General features: G+C 54.6%; 1 protein-coding gene across 1 annotated transcript in view; it reads right to left on the bottom strand.

The window, feature by feature from the left end:
- Positions 1-21,710, bottom strand: part of PAPPA (pappalysin 1) — a 236,708-nt gene that overhangs the window by 74,240 nt on the left and 140,758 nt on the right.

Raw genomic sequence — 21,710 nt, 5'->3', positions numbered from 1 at the left:
GAGGGCTGGGGTGCGGGGAGAAGGTAGTTGCTAATCACCAGACATCAGGTTTCAGGTTAAGCCAGGTGGTTAAGTTCTGGAAACCTGCTGTACCTGTAGCCAACAATACCTTATCGAACACACAAAAATGTGTGAAAGAAGGTAGATCTTGGGGCACCTGGGTGGCCCAGTGAGTTAAGCATCTGACTCTCGATTTTGGCTCAGGTTGTGATCTCAGGGTCCTGAGATCAAGCTTCGAGTTGAGGCTCCGGTGCTCAGCAGGGAGTCTGCTTGGGAGTCTCTTCTTCTTCTTCCCTCCCACCCCCATCCTCTCTCTTTCTCTCTCTAAAATACATATATAAAATCTAAAAAAAAAAAAAAAGTAGCTCTCTTGTTCACTTTTTTGTCACAATAAAATGGGACACAGTAGTACTGAATGACTAAAATACTGATATGCATCGAATGAGCAAATACGTTAATAAAACAAGTGAGCCGGTTCAGGTTGGGGGAGAGAAATCCATATAATGGTGCCAGGCAAGGAGCAGATGTGGGTGGGCTGGCAAGCACCCTCCCTTAGGTACTATCACGGTTGGAGGAGGGATTACCCAGGATCTTCTTGATCACTTCAGAGCCGGAGAACTCACCTCCATGCATAGGCACCTCAATCTGCCCTCGGACAGCACTTCCCAGCGGCCAGGACGTGTCTGGCTGTACTTTCTCCAACTTTTTCCTCTAAGTAGCAATGTCTACACGCTTTCGTATTTAGAGTTCCAGAGTTAGAAGAACTGAAGAGCTGCCTACTGAGATGATTCCTTCTGTACTGAGATGATTCCTTCTGCAGCGCGCAAGGAAGGGTGGGCTGTCTTGTACAACGTAACGCGACAAGTAGGTGGCAAAACTGTTATTAAAATGCAGAATTTTCTGGTCTCAAGAATGGATGCTTTTTCCTCACCTATGCTCAGCTCCCCCTTGGTGTTTTTAGGTTTATTTGTTTTAGCAAGCTCTACACCCAACGTGGAGCTCAAACTCACAGCCCTGGGATCAAGGGTCACATGCTCCTCTGACTGAGCCGGCCAGGAGCCCCCAGTCCTACTTCTGTTGTGTAGAACCATCTCTAGCGGGAGGTCTCGCTCTTCCCCAAGAACGCATGGCATGGAGAGCAGACAGGAATTCCGGTGCCCACGCCACTCCTTTCTCCAGGAGAAGCCCAGCTCTAGGTCTTCGATGGAAGCTGAGCAGCCACTGCTGTCCAGTCCCATCTTAACAACTGTGGGAACCGAGGGGCAAGAGGCTGCTGCCCCGCTTGGTCTTCGGCACCATGCCCTAGATGCCTCATCACCCTCAGGGGTGTGCCTACACCTAACACCCCCCATGGGAAACAGGAGACCTGGGTCGGTTCTGTCTGTGTCACTTATCAGCTGGACCTCCCCCCCACCTTCAGCCTCCCCATCTGTGACACACCGTGGTTGTCCGGGATGACCCCAAAGTCCCCCAGGAGCTTGAGGACACCCTGTGTAACGACTTCCACCAAGGATCTCAAGGTCCCAATACCATTTATCCTCCCAGTTATCCTCTGTGAGGCTGGAATCATTGTCCCATTTTCCTTTTGAGGAAGGGGGGCAGAGAGGCTTTAAAGAACCCCATTAAGGTCACACATCCAGTTGTGTAGGGCGGCCAGAAGCCAGACTCCGATCCTTCTGACGCCACGGTCTATGTGCCTGCCTTGGCCAAAGCCTCCACTTCCTCTGATGGAGAAGAAGGCACCAGTCACCACTCTCTGCCTCCAGATGCTCCCTGCTCCAAGGTCCTCACTACTAACCTGTCAAAGTAAAGAACTCACCCTGTTGCCCCGATCACCCCTCCATGGCCGCCCCGGGACCGCGGGACGGGAGGTTTCCTAAGACACAACTGGCAAAGGCCTTCGGGAGCCGGTTTCGGCCACATCACCACCTTCACCCCCAGCTGCCCGCCCCCCCCCCCCGCCCCTGCAGCAGGTGGGCATCCACACACGTGCACGGTGGGGCTTCCTCCGCCCCACGCGGCCCCTTCTCTCACATGCCCGGCCTCAACCACCTTGGTGCTCGTGCCCAGACTCCCCCCCACCCCGCCAGCCCCGCCGCTGCACTGGTGCCCATGCTGTGCACTACTACACACGCTTCAAAGCCAGTCTCGAATATCACTCCTCCTCTGAAGGCCCTTGCTCGCCCCCCACACAGAATTAATTGCTCTCTCGCGTGTTCCCATAGCTCTTCGTATATACCTCGGTCACAGCGCTTGTCAGCTTGGAGTATGTATAGTTGTTCAGAGCCCAGTCTTAGCCCTTTAAGTTCTCAAGACTTCCAAGCTGAGAAGCACGCTGTCGTCACGCTGTCGTCACGCCCGCATCCATCCTAGCACATCGCCCAGCACCGGGACGCAGTCGGTGCCCCGGGGACAACAATGACAACAGGAATGGTGGCAGCGGCGGGATGGCGGTCCTAGGCCGGGTGCTTTTTAAGCCTGTGTGCCAAATCTTGCAGGTCTCAGGACAACCCTGGGAGGGCGGCACGTGAGGACACCTGTTTCATAGGTAAGGACTGGAGGCCTCGTACTTTGCCTGAGGTCACATGGCTCACAGCTCACCGTGGTACCGGGATTCAATTCGAAGGCGCTCACTCAGCCCACAATCTTATTAAGAGTGGCTGTGACCTGGGCAGGGGCCACCTGCCGTTCTCCCCGGGCTGTCGTGGAGGATGGACTTGGAACTTGTGCTGGACAGAAGCTGCTTCAGCAGCCCAAAGCAGGTCCTCCCAGGGCGGCCCTGGGCTGGGCGAGGTGGTGGAAAGAGCCCTGGCTTGCCAGGCCAGAGGCCTGCCGACCAGAGCTGACCCACATCTTATGTCCCCCGACACCCATCCTTCTCACGTGCACAAGGACAGAGTGAGCTGAATCCCTAACAGGCTTTTCAGTGCTGACAGTCGGCCAGCGTTTCACTCCCCGTGCCTTCCTGGCGAATGCTGCCGGAGAGAGTGTGGACCCCGTAAGGAAGTGGGATTGTCCCGTCAGCCCCTCAGCCAACCCCTGGACCTCGCGGCTCTGGTCTCTGGAGGGCCAATTTCACAGCCACCTTTCTACGCAAACCGGAGGGCAAACATAAACATTTACCGCAGCCATTCCAGCAATGTGTTTTCTGTTTTCTTTTTCTTTTCTTTTCATGCATGCTACAAAGAGCTGGTTCTCCCCGCAAAGCCTTGAGATCACTGGATATTTGCGCTGGGGGTATCCTCAGAGATCTGATCCCAGCCATCACATCTGATGGTGAGATGGGGAACGGAGCCCACTGGGGACGGGACAGACTGGCCGTAAGCTCCTCTGGGATGGGCCGGGATGTCTGGTGGGTAGTGGGCTTGCCTGGGCTGACAGACACAGAGGCCTCCGTGGCCCCAGGACTTCGGGGCTCAGGTCCCCTCCATCCAGCACCCGCCTCCAAACCCCCCCCTTTGCCGAAGACTGCTTTCAATTAGAGGAGTTAACGATGTCTTGCTTTCAAAGGGTTTTTTAAATCCAGTTTATCTTCCACCCACACACGTCGTACACAAAGGCGGGGAGACAGAGGGAGAACAGGGGGGGAGCGGGAGTTCTGGTATTTTCCCACACAGGGGAGATGCCATGAGGTTTCTATTGAATTTCGCTTTTACAGATTTACATGCCCTTTTGTCAATCACAGGAGGGAGGAAGTGCTCTTCAAGTCTCAGGCCCGTCCTCTCCAATTTCCTCTTTCAGCCCAAAGGGACCCGGGAATGGGTCTCATAGAAAAAAGAGAGGTAAAGGACTGGGGGGGTGGGGGGGACGTGGGGGTGCATGCTGACACTAACAATAGACATAAATGCACAAGTGCATGCATGCACGCACCCCTGCGCACATGCGCGCACACATGCACACACACACATAACCCAGGCAGCGTTTCCAAATATTTCTACTTAGGTCACATTGTAACATCAGGCTTGCAGCTCCAACGCCAAGTTATTTCCCCAAGAATTGCAAGGTGGTACGAGGGACAGGGTTCCCTGACATGGAGATGGCAGGAAGGAGGCCAGGGGTCAGGCCACGGAGACCACAACACCGAGGGGGCAGGTGCAGCAAAGCCACCTCTGCAGAGCCCGCGTGCCTGTCCCTTACAGAGCACGCTGCTCCCTCCGCAGTGCTCCCACAGGGAGCGGAAGGGCACCAACTCTCACAGACAGTCCACAGTGCTGGCGCTGCCCCGGGGGTCCTCTTGCAGTAACCGGGAGGAAGAAGCACTGCTGTCCCCATTTGAGACATAGGGAGTCCAAGGTTCAGAAGGCACCAGGCACTTCCTCATCGCAGAGGAGGCAAAGCCCACGGGCCCAACTCCAGATCCGTATCCTTCCTACCCTCTGGGTGGAGACTTCCCAATACCTCTTGGCCACACCTGTTGTGGTTTCTCGTGTGTCCATCTGTCCCCATGCTTGAGCGTCAGGGGCAGTGCTCGCCCCTGATTTCTGTCCCCTCTTCACTGGTGTCCAACTGCGGCTCGCGAGGCGCGGCTCAGCGAATGCTGCGCCTATTGGACTAAGGCGGCTGAGCACGCGGGTCGGGGCTGACGCACGAGAGCCGGAAGCCCAGGTGTGGACATGGTAATAGCCGCGTGGTGCAGGGACCTGGGATTCCTTCCTGAGCGCTGAAAGACCCGGCCCGCCCACCACCCAGGCTCACATGCAGTTGATGCACAACACGATGATGACAGTAGTAACTGGTACTCGAGCGATCTCCCACGACTCTGCGCACCAGAGCCTGTCCGATTCCGCTATTTCATACTTAGAACCACCTGATGAGAAAGGTATTAATATTACCTCTACTTTCCAGATGAGAAACAGGCTGATCGCTAACGGGGAGTCTGCTGGCCCTGAGACCACTGGGCCGGTTGAGGCATCCGCCATCCGCCGAGCCCTTGCTGGGGACAGACACCATTAATTAAACGGTGCGGACTGCTCCCCTGAGTGTAGACCTCAGAATCCACCTTAATAAAACACTCTGGCGAACCTCTCATCACTGGTCGGCATCGGCCCAGGAGATGGGCCTATTTGCAATCCCTGAACGTGGCTGTTCGCTCACGGAGGGCAAGAACGGCGGCGGCTTGCCTGTGACGTCTTCAGTACGAAGAGCAGTGAGAAGCCTAAAGCCCAGACTAGTTGAATAAAAGAATGAGTCACCAACAATAACATGGTAAAGGTCGTTGATCCTTTACCATCTATACGGATCCCCTGCTTTTCCAAAGTTCACGTCACACCACTTTGCTTTTTTTTTTTTTTTTTTTTTTTTTTGCACCACTTTGCTTTTATCAAAGGCCTACCTTAGTACCTGTTCTCGATAACTGAAAGAAATCCAAAGGGGATTTTCACTTTTATGGGGAAAAAAAAAGGCCAAAAGCAAACAACAGTGCTCAGTGTTTGTCTTGCGGCGCGTCCTGCAGAGGCAGCGTGCACCCCCAGCAGCGAGGGCCCCCCACCCAGCTGCTTCTCCAGAACTACACCCAGCATCTTAGCATCAGGCCACCCGAGCTTAGACCTGTGCCTCTGAGCCTCTGGGCTTGGCCTCCATTTACTCTGTGCATTGGTTACCAAGGTGGGTCCTAAGGTAGCAGAAGAGCCTAAGTAAGACTCTTTTTTGGGGTCTGGGGACACCCCAACATGTTGTCATACAAATGAATGGCAGTTGTTTCTTTGCCTTATGCCGTTTGGGCTTAGGAAAGGTGTCACGAGAACACCCTGCTTTCAGGCTGTGGAGGAAACCTCCATCAGGTGTTCTAGCAAGTGTCCCTCGTGCCTTATCTTAGTTGATGCACACGTGATACACGGGAAACCCAAACGTCGAGATTCCAGGTCCGGGGCCTCTTCCCCTGGCTGCAGAGCACTGTCATCCCCCACCAGGTCTCTCTCCTCACTCCCTGGTCCAGCCTGTTCTGCTTCTTATTCCAAACTGACCCCCTGACCACAGAGAATTTTAAGGCAACTGAGGGTTGAGAGATAAACACACACACACACACACCTTCAATCCCCTCCTCTGACCTCTTTGCACACTTAGTAGCACTGAAAAAAGACAGAGACAGAGAGAGAAGAAGAAAGGCCAGGCTTTCTTGTAGCAACCATTAGACACAATGCTCACTGTCCCCAGGCCCCCAGAGAAGCTTCCCCTTTGATGCCCCCCTTAAAGAGATGGAGGGAGGGGGAGGAGTGGACTGGCTCTTTTTCAGTTTCGAGATTATTTGGCTCAGACAATCAAGCAAAAGCATCTCCTGTGTACAAGGCAGGTGCGCAGAGCGGAGAGACGCCTCCTTCCTCACACCCAGGGGGCTGGACGCGGCAGCAGAGCTCAGGGCTTCCACCCAGGAGCTACTTGCACGTAAGATAACTTGACATTTGATGGCCTCCAACCTCGGGGCTCAGCGCTGGGGTGATTAGCTCCTCAGCGGCCCCGGGGTCTGTCCCTAACGCATTAGCTATTCCACACTCCAGCGGGGTCTAATGTCTTCCGGCCCGTACCCCCCACACATCCTAAACCCTGAGGTTGGGGGTACAAAGTCCTGGGCTGCCCTAAACGGCCGTGAAGAAGCAGCCAGGCTTCTGAGCGGACCTGAGCAGAGAACCACCAGGCTCCCTGGTCTGGAGCACATGGACACTCCTACAGTGACGCTACCTTTCTTGGAGGAGAAACGGCTCACCATCAAGTCTACGGCTGTAGGGGACAGAAAGGTGATGCCTTCCCCTTCTCCTGCAGGTGACGTTTACTCAAGAGGCCGGAGGAAGCAGCCCGGAGACGTGGCAAGGCCAAATGTAAAGCAGCAACCGTGCCCTGAATGCGGATCCTCGCCTCGGCGGGAGGCAGGCATCAGCGGCCTCACTCACTCGACAGCTGGGAGTGAGCCAAAGCCACACGCGTGGCGGCTGCTGAGGTCTGGGCCTGACGCCCGGCCGGCCGGGTTACTGCACATCTATCTCCTGGGGTACAGGTGCGGACCCCGCAGACCACGGTGTGTGAAAGGTGATGGTGAGGCAGCGATGGTGATGCCCCAGCTGCTTCCGCCTCCGTTAACTCCAGCCTGTGTGGCCGCAGAGATTCAGATCTACCCATTTTCATATGGGGAAACTGAGGCCAAGGGAGAAAGAATCAGCACAGCAGTGGCGGCAATAATTAAAAATAAGTGACCCCCGGTCACCAGTGCGTATGGCACACGGTGTGCGTTCTCACCGCGACACCCCACGGGGTGAGCGGCCTCTCCCCACTGACGCACAGGAGAGCTGGGCCTTGGGCAGTGCCCATCGCTGGAAACCGGACAGCCGCTCGCAGGAGGCATCGGGCAGGGGCTCGGGCTTCTGAGGCTAGTAAATCCTCAACAAGGGAGAGTGATTAGTGTCGGATGTGGCGGTGGGCTTTGTGCGGCTGGCGGCCCCTCCCTGCAGAGGCCTGGCCGGGCTCGGTTCACACGGGCCCTCCGTAGGCCTGCTCCCGGCTCCCTAATTATGCCATTCACCAGTCACCCAGGCCCGCCTCTGAACTCCTGACCCAGCAGTGAAAGACTTGGGATCTCATTACTAATCTCTTAAGCCACCTCGTCTTCCAAAATACATCCATTTAACTTGAAGGCCAAGGCGTTGGGGGTGGGAGCCGGGGAGAGGGAAAGCCCGGCACAGGGACTTCTCATGACACGGCCACATCCCCTCCCGGAGGCCTGCGTCGTCCCGAGCCCCGGGGCGGCGGGCCTGGCTGTCGGGCTCAGAGCAGGACAGGCCTCCCTGAAGGTCGGCGGCTCGGCCCCGGGACCCGGGGAGGCCTCTGGTGGGGCGGGGCCTCTGGGCCCACCTGTTTGTAATTTCAGGGGTGTGGGCAGGGGACGAGGCCCGTGTTTGTTTTAATTATTATTATTGTTGTTGAGAAGGGAGGGGAAAAAAATGAGCAGAAACTGCTAACATCTGGAGGCTCCTGTCCAGCTTATGTAATCTCCTGTCGCAGAGGAGGAACACGGGATCCCCAGCCAGATGGTCCGTGGGTGACTTCACGGCACACGTGCCTCCTCCCACAGGAAGATGCTCATGGGGTGAGGAGAGTGCCTGGTGGGACCTTCCCGAAATTCTGAAGGGGTGAGAGGCAGGGGCTTTAGGGGCTCCCAGAAATCTCAGTTTTCTTTTGGGAGGCTCAGATTTTTTTTTTTCTAGCTCAACCTTGAATTTTTCTATTTCTCTCTCCATTCATTCATTCGTTCATTCACTTATTCAATATATATTTACATGGCACTTCCTCCTTGTAGGTTCCTTATTCACCTTGGTCTACATGGTAAAAATGGGTCCCAGGTTTAAAAAGCAAGAAAGGGGGATCCCTGGGTGGCCCAGAAGTTTAGCGCCTGCCTTTGGCCCAGGGCGTGATCCTGGAGTCCCAGGATCGAGTCCCACGTCGGGCTCCTGGTATGGAGCCTGCTTCTCCCTCTGCCTCTCTCTCTCTCTCTCTCTCTCTCTCTCTGTCTACCATGAATAAATAAGATCTCTTTAAAAAAATAAAAATAAAAAAATAAAAAGAAAGAAAGGTAAAACCTCTTCTCACAAATAGCAACCCCGGATGGGCAGGGCTGAGGGGGACAGTGTGTGTAAAAGATTCTACAAGCAAATCCCCAGAGGACAGCGCGGTGGGATCTGTGTTCGAGGTATGTTCAGGCTGAGGGAGCGGCGTGGAGCAAAGAGCTGCCAGGGCAATCTGTGCCCGCGGGCCAGGCCTGAAACACAAACTCTTAATTTCAAGTGGGCTCTGGAGAGCAGCGGCCGGAGAAGAGGCGAGAGAAGGGGAAAGATGGGCCACAGCTGAGCCACAAGAAACCGAGTTTCCCAGATGATGTCAGCAGCGGAGGCATGAAGGACAAAGGTCGAGACGCAGATCTTGCTGCAAGCACAGCTCTGAGCACCCTGCTTTTAAAAAACACGCTCTTATCTTTCTGTGTTTCCAACTCTCCCCCTCCCCGCCCCCAGCATTTGTACTGAAAGCAATTCATGCAATTTCATGAATTCTAGATCAGGATAGCTATAAAAGCAGTGTGGTCTCTGGATCAGATCAAAGAGCACCGTGAGCTCCAACCAAAGTCTTCATGCACCTCTAGATGGGAACACAGAGATAGTGCCAGGGAAAGATGAAAATCCCGAGACACTGCCAACTTCAGATAGGAATCCTAAAGCATCGCGATTTGTATTTCGGAGCCCAGAGGTGTTGCCAGCTCTGGAGAAGTCTACTTACGGAGCACTGAGACCCTTCCAGTGCTGGCCCAGAATACTGAGAGACCGTGACTCTACAACGGGACCGGGCAAGGCCGTGCGCTCTACATCCAGCGCCCGGAAACCACCTGTGGAGAACCAGACGCCAAAGACGGAGAACACAAATCCAGTCACCTTCGATCCAAAAATGCCCTCCCTGCTGGCTCCGGAGTGGAAAACACGGCCAGCTCTGGAGCAGCGTCCTGACACATGGGAGTCTCCACCGCTCGGCTGAGCCACACAGACCAAAGCAGCGTGGCTTGGGTGCCCTGCAGGCCACTTCTGGGCCTTTCTCTGGGAGCCCTGACATGCTCACGGGTTAACCAGAAAAGCGCTACCTGCATCCAAGCTTGGTGCCTGGTCACCGAAACCCTCGGTTCGGAATGGCTGAATGGTGGTTAATGGCAGTTTTGACCACCCGGGCCTGTTCGAGAAAGGTCAGAGCAGTGATTTTTCACTTAAAGGCATCTGTGTGTTGAAAGAACAAGGCTTTCTCGAGTTCATAAAAGCTGGGAGTTTCCAGGTGGTTCTTTTTTATTTTCCCTCCGCACTCCCTGTCCATCCCTCCTCTCCTCCAGCTTTCTGCATTACGACCTGTGTGTTCCGGGTTGTGTCCACGATGAGGAACGAGTCACATGCCCTGAAGGGAGGGACCCACACCTGACGCCAAGACGGCCCTGCAGAGTGCACCGTCCCTGGGCTCTCACTACGGTGCGCAGGAGTCCTCGTCCCGTCCCACACACGAGCAAGGCCTGGAAACCACGGAGTGATCGGCTCCCTTCTCTCCGCTTTTGAAGAGCAGCCACTGCTCCCGTCCAGGGGGCCTTGATCTTGAGTTCTCCCGGGAAGAGGGGCCGAAGGAGGCAGGGCAGGGACGAGAGGACAGGGACTGCTGATGTGCTTATGCATTTAACGGTGTGTGCTGACCTCCAGCTCAGACGAGGGACATGGGCAGCACTGCTCTCTGGCCTGCCCCTCCAGGTTTCGGAGGTAGGGCTAGTGACTGCGATGCGACCTGCCAACCGGGGGCTTTGCCCACCAAATGCCCAATGAACACGGCTGACTTGAGTGCCCAGCCCCCCAGGAGCAGGTTCCTCCGAGGGACGGAGGCCTTACAGAGCGCGGCTTTCCCCCGGGGCGCCCTTGGCCAAGGCAGCGCACATCTGCACCGGAGCCGGCTGGGGAAGCGGCCCTTCCGAGATGTGCTCCCTGGCGAGCGGCAGCATGATCTGCGACCCACGAGGTGAAGCCTTTGACCGTCCCTATGCCTGCCACGTCCCCGAGCCTTCCACTGAGCGGCAGAAGTCACACACCTCTTAAAGAGTCGAAGGGACGTGGGCTGGAGCCTCAGCCGATGCCACTGGCTGCCGGTGTGACCTTGCACCCCCTGGGAGGGCCACACGCCCCCACTGCCAAATGAGATGCTGGTGTCTGCTCCCGGGGCTGAGACAAGGACCCCTCCACACTCCTGCCTCGGGCATGCCCTACCTGCTAGAAACAGAATTAGCACGTCCCTACTTCATCCCTCTCTACTTCTTTCTTCCTGGACACAGAGGAAGACGGGTTTGGGTTCCAATTCTCGATTCCCCCGCCCCACCCCCGGGGCCAGCTGCAGAAACTTGGAGAAGTTCCTCAAGCTCTCTGAGTCTCAGTCTACTCCTCTGTGAACCAGTGGGTTAGTGGCTGCCTCCCAGAGGGGCTGGCAGGTGTAACCGTGCTGGAACAGTGGGGGGGCTTCGGGTAGAGACCCCGCGTAGCCGCCCGGCTAGCCTGCCTCTCACGTGGCTCCTGTCGCTGTGGTCAACCGTCCCCATGACCACCATGTCACTCCCTTGACTGTCCTCTATTATTGCTTAGTCACTGCTTTTCCTCTCTCCCTTAATTCTGCATCCCTCTTCCGCCTCCTTCCATCTGTCCTTCTGCCCTCCCTTCATCTTTCTCTTTCATGTTCTCCTTTGCTGGGAGACGACCTCCAGAGGGTGAGCCACTCTCACAAGCCGGAAAGACAATCCCTTGTGTTCCCACCAACCTCCGTAGTAACCTACCCACAGGGACACAGGGACCTCACTGAGACCCTCGTCTCTCCCGGAATAACAAGAGGCAAAAGGCTAGAGCCTTTACCATGTGGGTCGGCTTCCAGAAGCCGTTTCCTACTTTCTGCATAAAGCTGTTGACAGAGCAAAGTGCAGGTTGAGTCATAAATATTTACCACATGCCTACTTTGTGCCAGGCCCTCTTTTTCATCCTGAAACAACAACAAAAAACCCCTGTGCTTGTGCGGCTAACACTCTGGAGCGGTGGAGGGGGTGGGTCACGGAGGCAGAGAGAGCAGAGACAAGACCAGTCTGGGGCCCAGGATGGGCTTTCAGGACCCCTTCCCTTCCCCCCCCCGACCCTGATGCACCCCCGTCTGCAATGCAGGGGAAAGTGGGGGACTAACGAAGGCCCTGCTTGCTCTGGTCACCCAGAGGACCATCTACCAGGGGACTGTACCCTGGCCACATGAGGGAATCACAGGCCCTGATTTGTACATTTAAGCCAATCATAAAAGAGACGCGGCTCAGCAGACACTGTTTCCAACAGCCTCGTTCCATGAACCCAGAAGCACCCGCCGAGTACTCTCCACGCAGCAAACCCGTGGCAGGCACAGGAAATCACTAAACGTTAAAAGATAGAGCCCAAGTCCTTAGCTGCTCCTGGGGCATTTGGTCTGAAAAGCTGTGGATGCAGGAAAAGCAAAGTAAAAGGCAGCTTGTGCTCCTTGGATGGTTGCAAAAGGGCCACGTGATCTCAGAAGAGCGAAGGCTGCACACAGGTGGGTGGTCAGAGGCAGCCTGATGGGAGGAGGTGCCATGGGACCTAGACCCCGAAGGAGAGTTAAGCCTCCAAGAGGTGGACAGGTACACAAAGGCTCCCTTGGGCAGGAGAGATGGGGACCCCGAGGCCCGTCCGGGGATAGCTAGTCGCCAGTTCTGCCCGGAGCGGCCCCGCCAGGCAGGGAGCTGTGCAGAGGAGCCCGCCGAGATCCCGTGCGGCCCTGCCTGCTAGCGCCTTCAGGTGGTACAGACCGCGCAGAGCGGTGCCCAACCTTGGCAGGTGAGAGCTCGCAGAGACCAACGTTTACTGTGACTGACAGAAAATGTGGCAAAACTCCTCCCTTGAAGACACATGCACACTTAGGAAGTTCAAGACACCGTTTCACCAAAAAAAAAAAGAAAAAAGAAAAAGAAACGATGGGGACAGGTGGCGTGGACCCTGGAAGAACTGGATTGACTTGTGACCCACCACACAGAGCCAAGGGCCCCCCGCCAACCTTTCCGACGTGGGGACGCGGCTCCTGCTGCACGGGTTGGTTATAAGGAGATGACGCAGCGGCTGAACCGAGTGAAGGCGGGTGGTGGCTGCTGTCGGCCAAGCGCTGCGCCCAGGGTGCCGCGGGCCCCGACCTACAGCTGAGAAGCCTGGGACTCCCCGAGGCCCCCTGTAAGGCAGCTCTGCGGTGGAACAGACTCTCCGTCAGCCTGTCCGCCAGGTGGCCCGCTGTCCCCACATGACTACTCACGTTTAAAAGTAAAAGGATCGGTGCGTGCGGCTGGTGAGCCCTGTGGCCACAGGTGGCCAGGGCCTGCCGTGTGGCACGTCCACATCCAGGACCTCCAGCTGTCCCCGGGGGCTCGGCGCCAGCAGCCCTGGAGCCCGGGCCCCCAACCAGCCTGCCCTCCCCAACACACAGCCGCTCCTCTGCTTCCCCGCGTCACTCAGGATGCCACTCTTTCCCTGGACCCCTTGCTCCCAGGCCGGGCCTGGGCCCGAGGGGGTCACTCAGGCAGCCTCCAGTCCTGAGAGCAGACCAGATCTGTCCCCAAACTCAGCCGGCTCCCAGGATGGAAGCAAGGGTGCCCAGCAGCCAAGCGTGCCCGTGCACCAGCCCGCACAAGGGTCAGGGGGGGCCAGAGCCCCGGGGCGGGGGGGGGGGGGCAGGAGCCCAGGAAGTCCCTGGGGATCCGCCCTGGCTCAGAAGCACGCCTCTCAGCAGGACTCACACGCTCGATGGAGCCCACCCCTCCCTGGAAAGCAAACCTGCACACCTGTATCCGGGACCTCCTGGGACTTGGGTCTGGCTGAAACTCGAGGGGGGTTTTAAGAAACCCAGGGCTCGGGTGGAAGCGCAGGTGGAAGGCCCTTCGTGGGTCCAGGTCTACAGGTAACACATCCAGGCTACCTAACAAGGTAAGGCCATGGGATGCGCGTGGGAGCAGGGGGCTGGAAAAACCAACACAAACAAAAACAAAAGCCCATGCACGGCCAGGCCTCTGTCCCCTCGGAACCCCATCCTTCGGGCCTGGCTTGAGAAAGTTTACTTTCAGGCATAGGGAAATGAGCATGTGGTTTTGGGGGCAGAACTCAACGCGCCAAAGCAGCGGGCTCAGCAAGCCTGCCTGGCCGCGGCTTCCTAAGTGCACTGCAGCCCCGGAGAGCGAACGCTGTTTACATTTTTTACATGTTTCTTGGGTACAGAACATGAAACTAAATTATACAGCAAAGGCCACGCTGGCTACACGCCGGTGCCCCCACTTAAAACAGAAACAATTAAACAACAAGGAAAAAAAAAAGGGAAAAGAAGAAAGAAAAGAAAATGAAAAACAAGAATGGAAGCGGGGTCCTAAGGGGGCCCCCAAGTGAGTGACGGGGGATGGAAGGAAGGAGGGAGTCTGGTCCTGAGCCTGGGAGTGGGGAGGGAGGACGTGCAGACTGACGAGATGGGGGGGGGTCAGGCTTGGAGGGAAGACAAAGGAATCTTCCTAGAGGGGCAGCGGGGGGCAGGGGGGGTTGGCAGGGCTGGGGCTGCTCTCGCAGAGAACGGGTGGAAGCAGCCCCAAACCACAAAGCCACGCTGGTTCTTGGGCTTAGAGTCAGGAGGCAACCGGCAAGCACGAAATGAAGAGTCGTTCTTCAAACCGGTTGCCCCTGCATCCCATGGCACCATCCCAGGCCCCTCCGTGCACGCCCCTCGAAGGCCAGCTCCATCTGTGCACGGGTCACGGCACTGCCAACCTCCGTCCTCTCCTCCGCGGGCATCGCGGGCTGCCCGAGGGTCAGGGTTCATCACTGGTTTCTCTCAACCTCCCCCTACGGCTGAACATGATGCTTGAGACCCAGTAGGTGCACAAGAAGATCCTACTGATTTTCAATCCAAAGAGCAGAAACATTTCATAGCAGTTGGGGATTGAGAGGTTTCGGGGAGCCGTTTAGGCAAAGTCAAATCTTCGTTAAGTGAAGTAAGACCAAGACACTCAAAGTCTCTCTTCCTTGGGCCCCAAAGAGCAAGCCTTTAAACAACAACAACAACAAAATTGGGTTGTTCCTAACTGGGTGTCTCAACTGCTAAAACTCCATAGGCAGAAAGGAGCATTTCAGTAGAAAATATTTCTGTTGCTCTTAGAAGGAAAAACCACATTCTGGATCCACTGTCTCATCCTCGATGAGCACCTGCCATATAGATGTCATTACTGCTATTTTAGGGACAGGAGGTTGGGTAGGAGCAAAGAGAACTGGTTTACCCAAGTGACAGGGCCAGGATGGCAGTGGGGCTCGGAGCGGGAATCCACGTGAACCAGATCCTAACATTTCACCTTTTTTTTCTCTGAAACTCTCATCATTCCAAGTTCTTCAGGGCCATTCGTGATGCTTGGCCTTTCTCAAGTTTGACTAAATAGCAACAGAGTCAATGAGTGAAAGAGGGAGGGGACGAGAGAGGGCCAGCAGGAGAGTCTGGGATCGTGAATAATTCTGTAGATTAAAGTCCCTGCCAGGCCGAGCCGTCTATGACAAACTCAGGGCGGTCCCAGCAGCCAGCCCGGGGCTCCTTTCTGGGGCAGGCGCTGTTTCTTCTTCTCCGGGGGGTGGGGGGGCTCAGTGCCCCACATCAATGGGACAGGCTGTAACAGGCCATGGGACTTTCTGTTCTGTCTCCTTAGATGACTCGCACATGTGCTCTTGAAAAATTATTCATAAACCACCAGGAGAAAGCACATCCCATGGGTATTTGGGAAAACTGCTTGGAATCTTCTCTGAAATGTCAGTGTGTTCCTTTCGCCCGTCCTCTTCCTTCCACCACAGGCAGATGCTGTCCCATTTCACCAGTGAGAAGAGACGTACGTTCTGGTGAAGGTACATGTAAGGAGAGGAAAACTCTTAGAAATGACCTCAGTGCCGGGCTGCTGAGTCCAAGATTTCTCTCTGTCCTTTGCAAATAAGATCATCTAAATGGCACTGGAGAATTGCTTGTCCATGCAGAATTTCCCAGGGAGGCTGTTTCGATGAAATGCCGGTCGTGTGGTGTAAGAGAAGGCAGAAGGAAGAGGGAAGAGTGCCGTGGGTGAGGTGCTTCATGTCCCTGAGACTCAGTTTCTTCGTTTTGAGAAGGAAGTGAAACTTCTCAGTCTGGTCATGTGCTTTAAACCCCCCAGTCCGGGGTCTGGTATACAGAAGGTGTTCAATACATGTCTCTCCTCTTCCTCAAACGGACGTCCGATTATGACAGCCCCCGGCTCATAACCTCTGAAAAAGCTCCCCACCGCACTTAGGGTAAAGTCTAAATCTCACGCATCTGAAGGATGTCCCTGCACACCTTTATAAGCTCATCTCTCCATTTCCACTTTACTTCTTACTGGCTTTTTTTTTTTTTTTTTTTTTTTTTTTTTTGGTGTCTGCCTGTCCCTACCACCCTCCAGGTGTCTCTCTCCTGAACCTCCGCACTCCCTACACTGCATCATAGGTGCTCATGGAGATTTCTTACTCTTGCGTCCAGAGACCCCAAAGGGTATCTGCTCCCTTCCTCTGGATGCGAGGATGAAGACTCGGAGAAACAGCCCCCACTTCTTGGCTCAGGCTTGGCGGCCATCGAGCAATGCACACACTCTGTGATTCTCTTGCTGACATTGCAGGGCTTCCTGTCTATGGCACGTGGCTTGTGACACACCCGTAAACACACCTGTAAACCGAGCCAAGTCACCTTTTCCATTCATCACTGTCCTCTTTGTGCTTTTCTTCTTTTGTTTTCCTCCTACAATCCAGAAGTAATTAGGTGTAGATCTGAGAAATCTGTCTTACACGTTGGGGATGGCAACTTAAAACACGTCCTAGACTTCTCCCATGGTTTCGTAAGCCCGTTTTAAATGACCTTCCGGAGCAGGCAATTCGTAACCTGAAAGGACGAGTGCCTACAGGTGGAGGTCTACACCGCCCGACAGACACGGTGGGGCAATATTTGAGGTATTGGCATGGCAGCTCCTACATTTTTGGTGTTTCTTGAACACACACCATGCATGAAAAGGTCCAGAGATGCCGGTTCTCCTAGCTTCTACTCCAGAGTCATCACAGAACAGGTGGGAGCTGCCTCACCCTGCACCTGAGCTCCTATGATGAACACAGCAGCCAGCACCCTGGTTCTGCCCCTTATGGGGGCGAGCCCCAAGGCCACCCGACCAACCCTCCAAGCTTCACTGTCCTGATCCATAAAGTGAGCACAGAGATTCCTGTTTTTGTAGCAGTTTCAGTAGGATTCAAGGAATTCGACGCGGAAGCTGGATGAACTTGATAAATGTTATTTTTATAATTTGTCCAGGGCCTTCAGAAAGTGGGCGAAGGGACTTTTCCGTCCGTACGTGCTGGCTCTCGTCCCTGTTGGCTGAGTAAGCTGATAGCACTGCGGTTTCTTCCTCAGGGAAACTCCCTCTGAGTCTCAGTCTTGGGTCTCTGGCTACTGTCTGGAACAGGACACACCCCTCCGATGAAAGGGTGAGCCCTCTGAGGGCAGCCAAGGGACTGGTGCTTCTCTGGAGTCTCTCGGAATGGCTGGTATGGTCCTGAGGATGCAGGAGACATTTGCTAACACAACTACGTCTAACCCAACAGGAAGGTTGACTGAGCTTCTGTACTGTGTGGGTAACTGTGGCCTCTGGGTGAGGGTGTGGAGGAGAAGGCTAACATATATGGGACAGAGAAGTAAAATCTGAACTACACAATAAGTGGAGGGGAAAAAACAAAACAAAACACATACACCAAAAAACCAAAACAAAACAAAACAAAAAAACAGTACTAGATGACTTCTCTACATTTACAATCTTAACATCCACCAGGTACATGCTGTCTTTCCCTCTTTCCAAAAGAGGAAACCTGTTGGCAAATTGAACACCAATAAAAAACAAATTTATTATTTAAAAAAAAAAAAAAAAAGGAAACTAAACTTCCTGGAGGGGTCATCTGCTCCAGGTTCCCAAGTCAAGGAGGGGCGAGGAGGGCAAAGCCCAAGTCACATGATTTCCATTAACCCCCCATGCTCTTTACCTACTCATGTTCCGCAGTGTAGGATTCAAATATATTACTCAATGACTACATGAATTAATACACAAATTACTGTAACACAAGACAAATTATGGTTTGCCTTTTAACGGAGGCCCCAAGTACTAGGGACTGGCCTAGAAGCTGGTCACAGCTACTCAAGATCAAGTGGCAAAGGACTAATACACCCAATAATGGGTCGATGGAGTAGAAAGAGAATCGCCGACCACAGGAGAGACGTCTAGGGTCTCTCCTTACCATGCCTTACCATGGCGAGCTTAGTGTATCACGAGGCACTCCGTCCCCCTGTGGATAGTTCTCGTTCTTAGAAAGGTTTTCTTTATTTTGGCCCTGAAACTACTGCCCTGGAAATGCTTAGTCTAAGCTTTACCCTCAAAGGATTAACCAAATAAATTGGTTGGTTGACTAAAGGTCTGTAATCCCTGGAGAGCCCTGCGCATTCCAGATAGTCAGTATTTCCATTTCCTCCCTAGGCCTCTGCAGAAGGAGGGAGGTGCTTGTCAAGATAGGAGGAAATGGACTGTGCTAGAAATGCTGGGGGCGGGGGCGGGATGAAGGACTATCTACATCTCACCCTGGCAGCCTTTGGCGTGAAGCACCAGAGACATGCAAAACATGGAGGCAAAATTAGGACAAGTCGAAATTTTTGCAAGCACTTAACCCAAACCATTTCTGAGGTTCCCCAAAGAGAGATAACTTGATTCCTTCGGTTCATTTCCATTTTTGTTCTGTCTCGGGGACTTCTTGAATTCCAGCTGGGCCGGGAAGGTGCGTGGCCAAAATATCCAAGGAATGTCTCCTATTAGAGGGTGTGCAGCCCAATATGCACACCAAGAAGTTCTGATGCCTCCGATAAGGTCTGCATATGAGACTCAAGGTTTGGGGTGGAGCAGCTTAGCCCTAACCAAATTTGGGGATCTTGCTGGAGGAGCACAGACACCCGAGAGGCTGGAAATTATTAGAAGCAAAGGGTTTTTATAAAGTCGAAACAAAAGTTTGCACCATTTCTTGGGGGCACCTGGGGGGCTCAGTCGGGTGAGTGTCTGCCTTCAGCTCAGGTCATGATCTCAGGGTCCTGGGATTGGACCCAGAGTCGGGCTCCCCACTCAGCGCAGAGCCTGCCTCGCCCCCTCCCTCTGCAGACACCCCTGCTTGTGCTCGCTCTCTCAAATAAATAAAATCTTTTTGTTTTGTTTTGTTTTTAAGTGAAGTTTTCATCAACTCTCTGGGCTCAGGGAGCACGATGCACGCTGCTCTGGGCAGTCCCAGCGAGACCCTGCGACCTTCTGTGACGGGGCTATATGCCACGAGGACTCTCACAGCTCAGCAGGCCACGTGTGGTTCTTCGCGACCCTTCTTCTCCCGGCTGCAGTGCAGAGGCAGCCACACGTCCTCCCAGCCCCTCACCTCTGCCCTTCGTAGAGCTTCGGGGCATAGCGGGGGTCCGGCCAGGCTGGCTCAGAGTGGCCAGGGAGACCCCAAGCGCCTTGGGCACCGGCATGGTGACACCAGCAATGGCCCAGGCTCGGCGACGCTGCTTCCCAGGCCACTTTCCTGCCACCCACTGACTGCCACTTCGGGATGTGCCGCCAGTCCCAGCCTCACTAGGCGGCCTTCCCTGGCATCCCAGTTGCGGGGCCCTTCACTTCTGGGCCGCATGGCTCTGGGGAAGCCACCCTGCCTGTCCGTGTCCCCTGGCTGTGGAGTGCAGTAGGGCCCAAGGTGGCGGCAGGTGCACGACAGTGACCCTGCCACGCCCCCCCCCATGTCTGCCCCGTCCTCCCCTGGGGACCCATGCTCCGGCACGGGAATTTTGTGCGTGGGTGCATACACATGTGTGTGTGTGTGTGTGTAAGGGAGACAGAAAGAGAGAGAGAGAGAGAGAGAGAGGAGAAAGGATGATTGCGTCGGGGAAGAGGAGGGGCACCTACGATGCGGCGCATCTAAGCGCCTCCCGCCCCTTCTCTCGAGCGTCAACCTCTTCAGTGGAGGCCCCGACTGGGTGGCGGTGAGCTCCCAGCCTCCTGTAAGCAGCGCACGGGGTAACGTGGGCCCCAGAGTGCCGTCCCCTAAGCCCCGGGACGATCCGACCTGGAGTCACGCAGGCCTAGCCTCCAGCGGGGGCTCCTGGAGGCTGCGGCTCAGACGCCCTCCAGGCCGCCTGCCTGGCCGGCCCAGCCTGGACACAGCCACCGCCCCCCCACCCCCACCCCGGACCCCACATTCTCCAGTGAGCTGATCTCATTATGGCAAATTTAGTTACAGCTCGAGTCTCCTTGTTACAAAGATTATGTCCAAGCCCAGAGTAATGGAACCTAGTCGATTTCATTAAAATAAAATTGGTTACAATGAATAATTCAATAGGATGATTTTGTTTCCTCGTCTCCTCTTTGTAGATCGAAGAGCTAGTATTTATAATGATTTTTTGAAATTGGATTTTTGTTTAGGAAGAGATAATCACCCATAATTCCTGACAGCCCCTCCTTACAAGACTGAAATAATTGCCCCGTGAAGTCGCCTTTCCAACGCTAAGGCTGGGCAGTCCTTTGCCTCCTCCTCCTTCCGCGAGGAGCGATAACACGTCGGGTGGTTTGAAGCACAGCTGCTCCCTCAGCAGAGGCTCACGTGAGATTCCCAGTGTGTTCATTCCCTCGTTTGAATGATGGTTTTTAAACATTTAGCGTTGAATTGGGAATTCCTGGCCCCATTGCCGGCCGGCCCTGCTGCTCCCGAGCAGGACCTTCTATGCCGCAGAGAAGTGATGCCCGAGCACTTTCTCTTGGTGGTGCTCACTGGCATTCAGCACTGTGTGTGTGTGTGTGTGCACGCGTGTGCGCACGTGCATGTAACTGTAGTCAATTAAACACACGTTTCCAGAGCACCTCGTCTTGTCTAGGACTGTGCTTGAAGACGAGAGGACCAGAACGAATGTGGCTGACCTCTTTCTCCAAGAACGCGCAGCCTAGAGGTGATTTGGGTTCAAGGTGACAGGTGCAACCAAAGAAGAAGTCGGCAAGTATGGAGGTGGCACGGGAAGGGTGAACCCTCAACATCCACTTCCTCATTCATTCATTCATTCATTCATTCCTCATTCCTCAATTCATTCATTCACCAGGCTGGGACTAGGCAAGATCCCTTCCACTCAGGGCAGCCAGAAACAAATGTGAATGAATAAATAATCTAAGGCTCGTAAACACAAGTATAAACAGACAAATGAAAAATGGCCAAACAAACACTGCAACTTATAAGTGAAGTGGGCCTGTCTTGCACCTCATCCAGGGATTCTCACTGGGCCCCAGAGGAAGGTCACATCCCTCTTACATCTAGAAATCAGGCCTAAACCCCCCACTGCCACCCCCTAGTCAGGGAAGCAATACGAGGGAGGAATGGCTGGGAATAATGGCTCATCTGCAAGCCCAGGAGCAGGCTGGCCTCTGACATGGCCACCGGGCCAGGCGGTTGGAGGCACTGAGTCGTGTCTCTGGGAAATGGGAGTCTCGGAAGAAGGCAGGTGCTTGCTCAGCAGGATAATTGGAAAGGGGACTCTGGGGACAGCACGGCCATCCCTAGAATCACACAAGCACTGGTGGCCCCAATCGCTTGCTCCCTCAACTAAACTGGCAGTCCCCTGGGGGAAGAATCCTGGATCATAAATAGTGCATTAGGGGACTGAGGAGTGAGTCACAGCTTTATAGAGCGGAGAGGTCCTTGGAGATCGTCAAGTTCAACCACCCTCTAATTTAAAGATGAGAAAAACGGGGCCCAGAGAAGTGGGGAGACTAGTCTAAGGCCACACAGCAAATTCATGATAGAGTTAATTCACAGGCGAGTGTTCAAGGGGCACACAACTTGGCACCCCCTCCTCCAAAAAATAAAAGCAGGACTTTCCCAAAAGAATTTGGTCTTGCCCCACAGAATTCTAGTGACATGTACAAATTGGAATTCTTTCACCAAACGTGAATTACAACAGGTAGGGAAACAGGAGGAGAGGCATTACCCTACCATGATGATGTTGCCTGCACTTAACCATCCTGTGTCTCATCCCTCGTGAGGCCCTGGGGTTGCATTTGGTTA

This window comes from Canis lupus, chromosome 11, assembly GCF_011100685.1.
Source record: "Canis lupus familiaris isolate Mischka breed German Shepherd chromosome 11, alternate assembly UU_Cfam_GSD_1.0, whole genome shotgun sequence".
Taxonomy (NCBI): domain Eukaryota; kingdom Metazoa; phylum Chordata; class Mammalia; order Carnivora; family Canidae; genus Canis; species Canis lupus.
The sequence above is the reverse complement of the archived record's forward strand: the minus strand, read 5'-3'. Positions and strand labels throughout refer to the sequence as shown.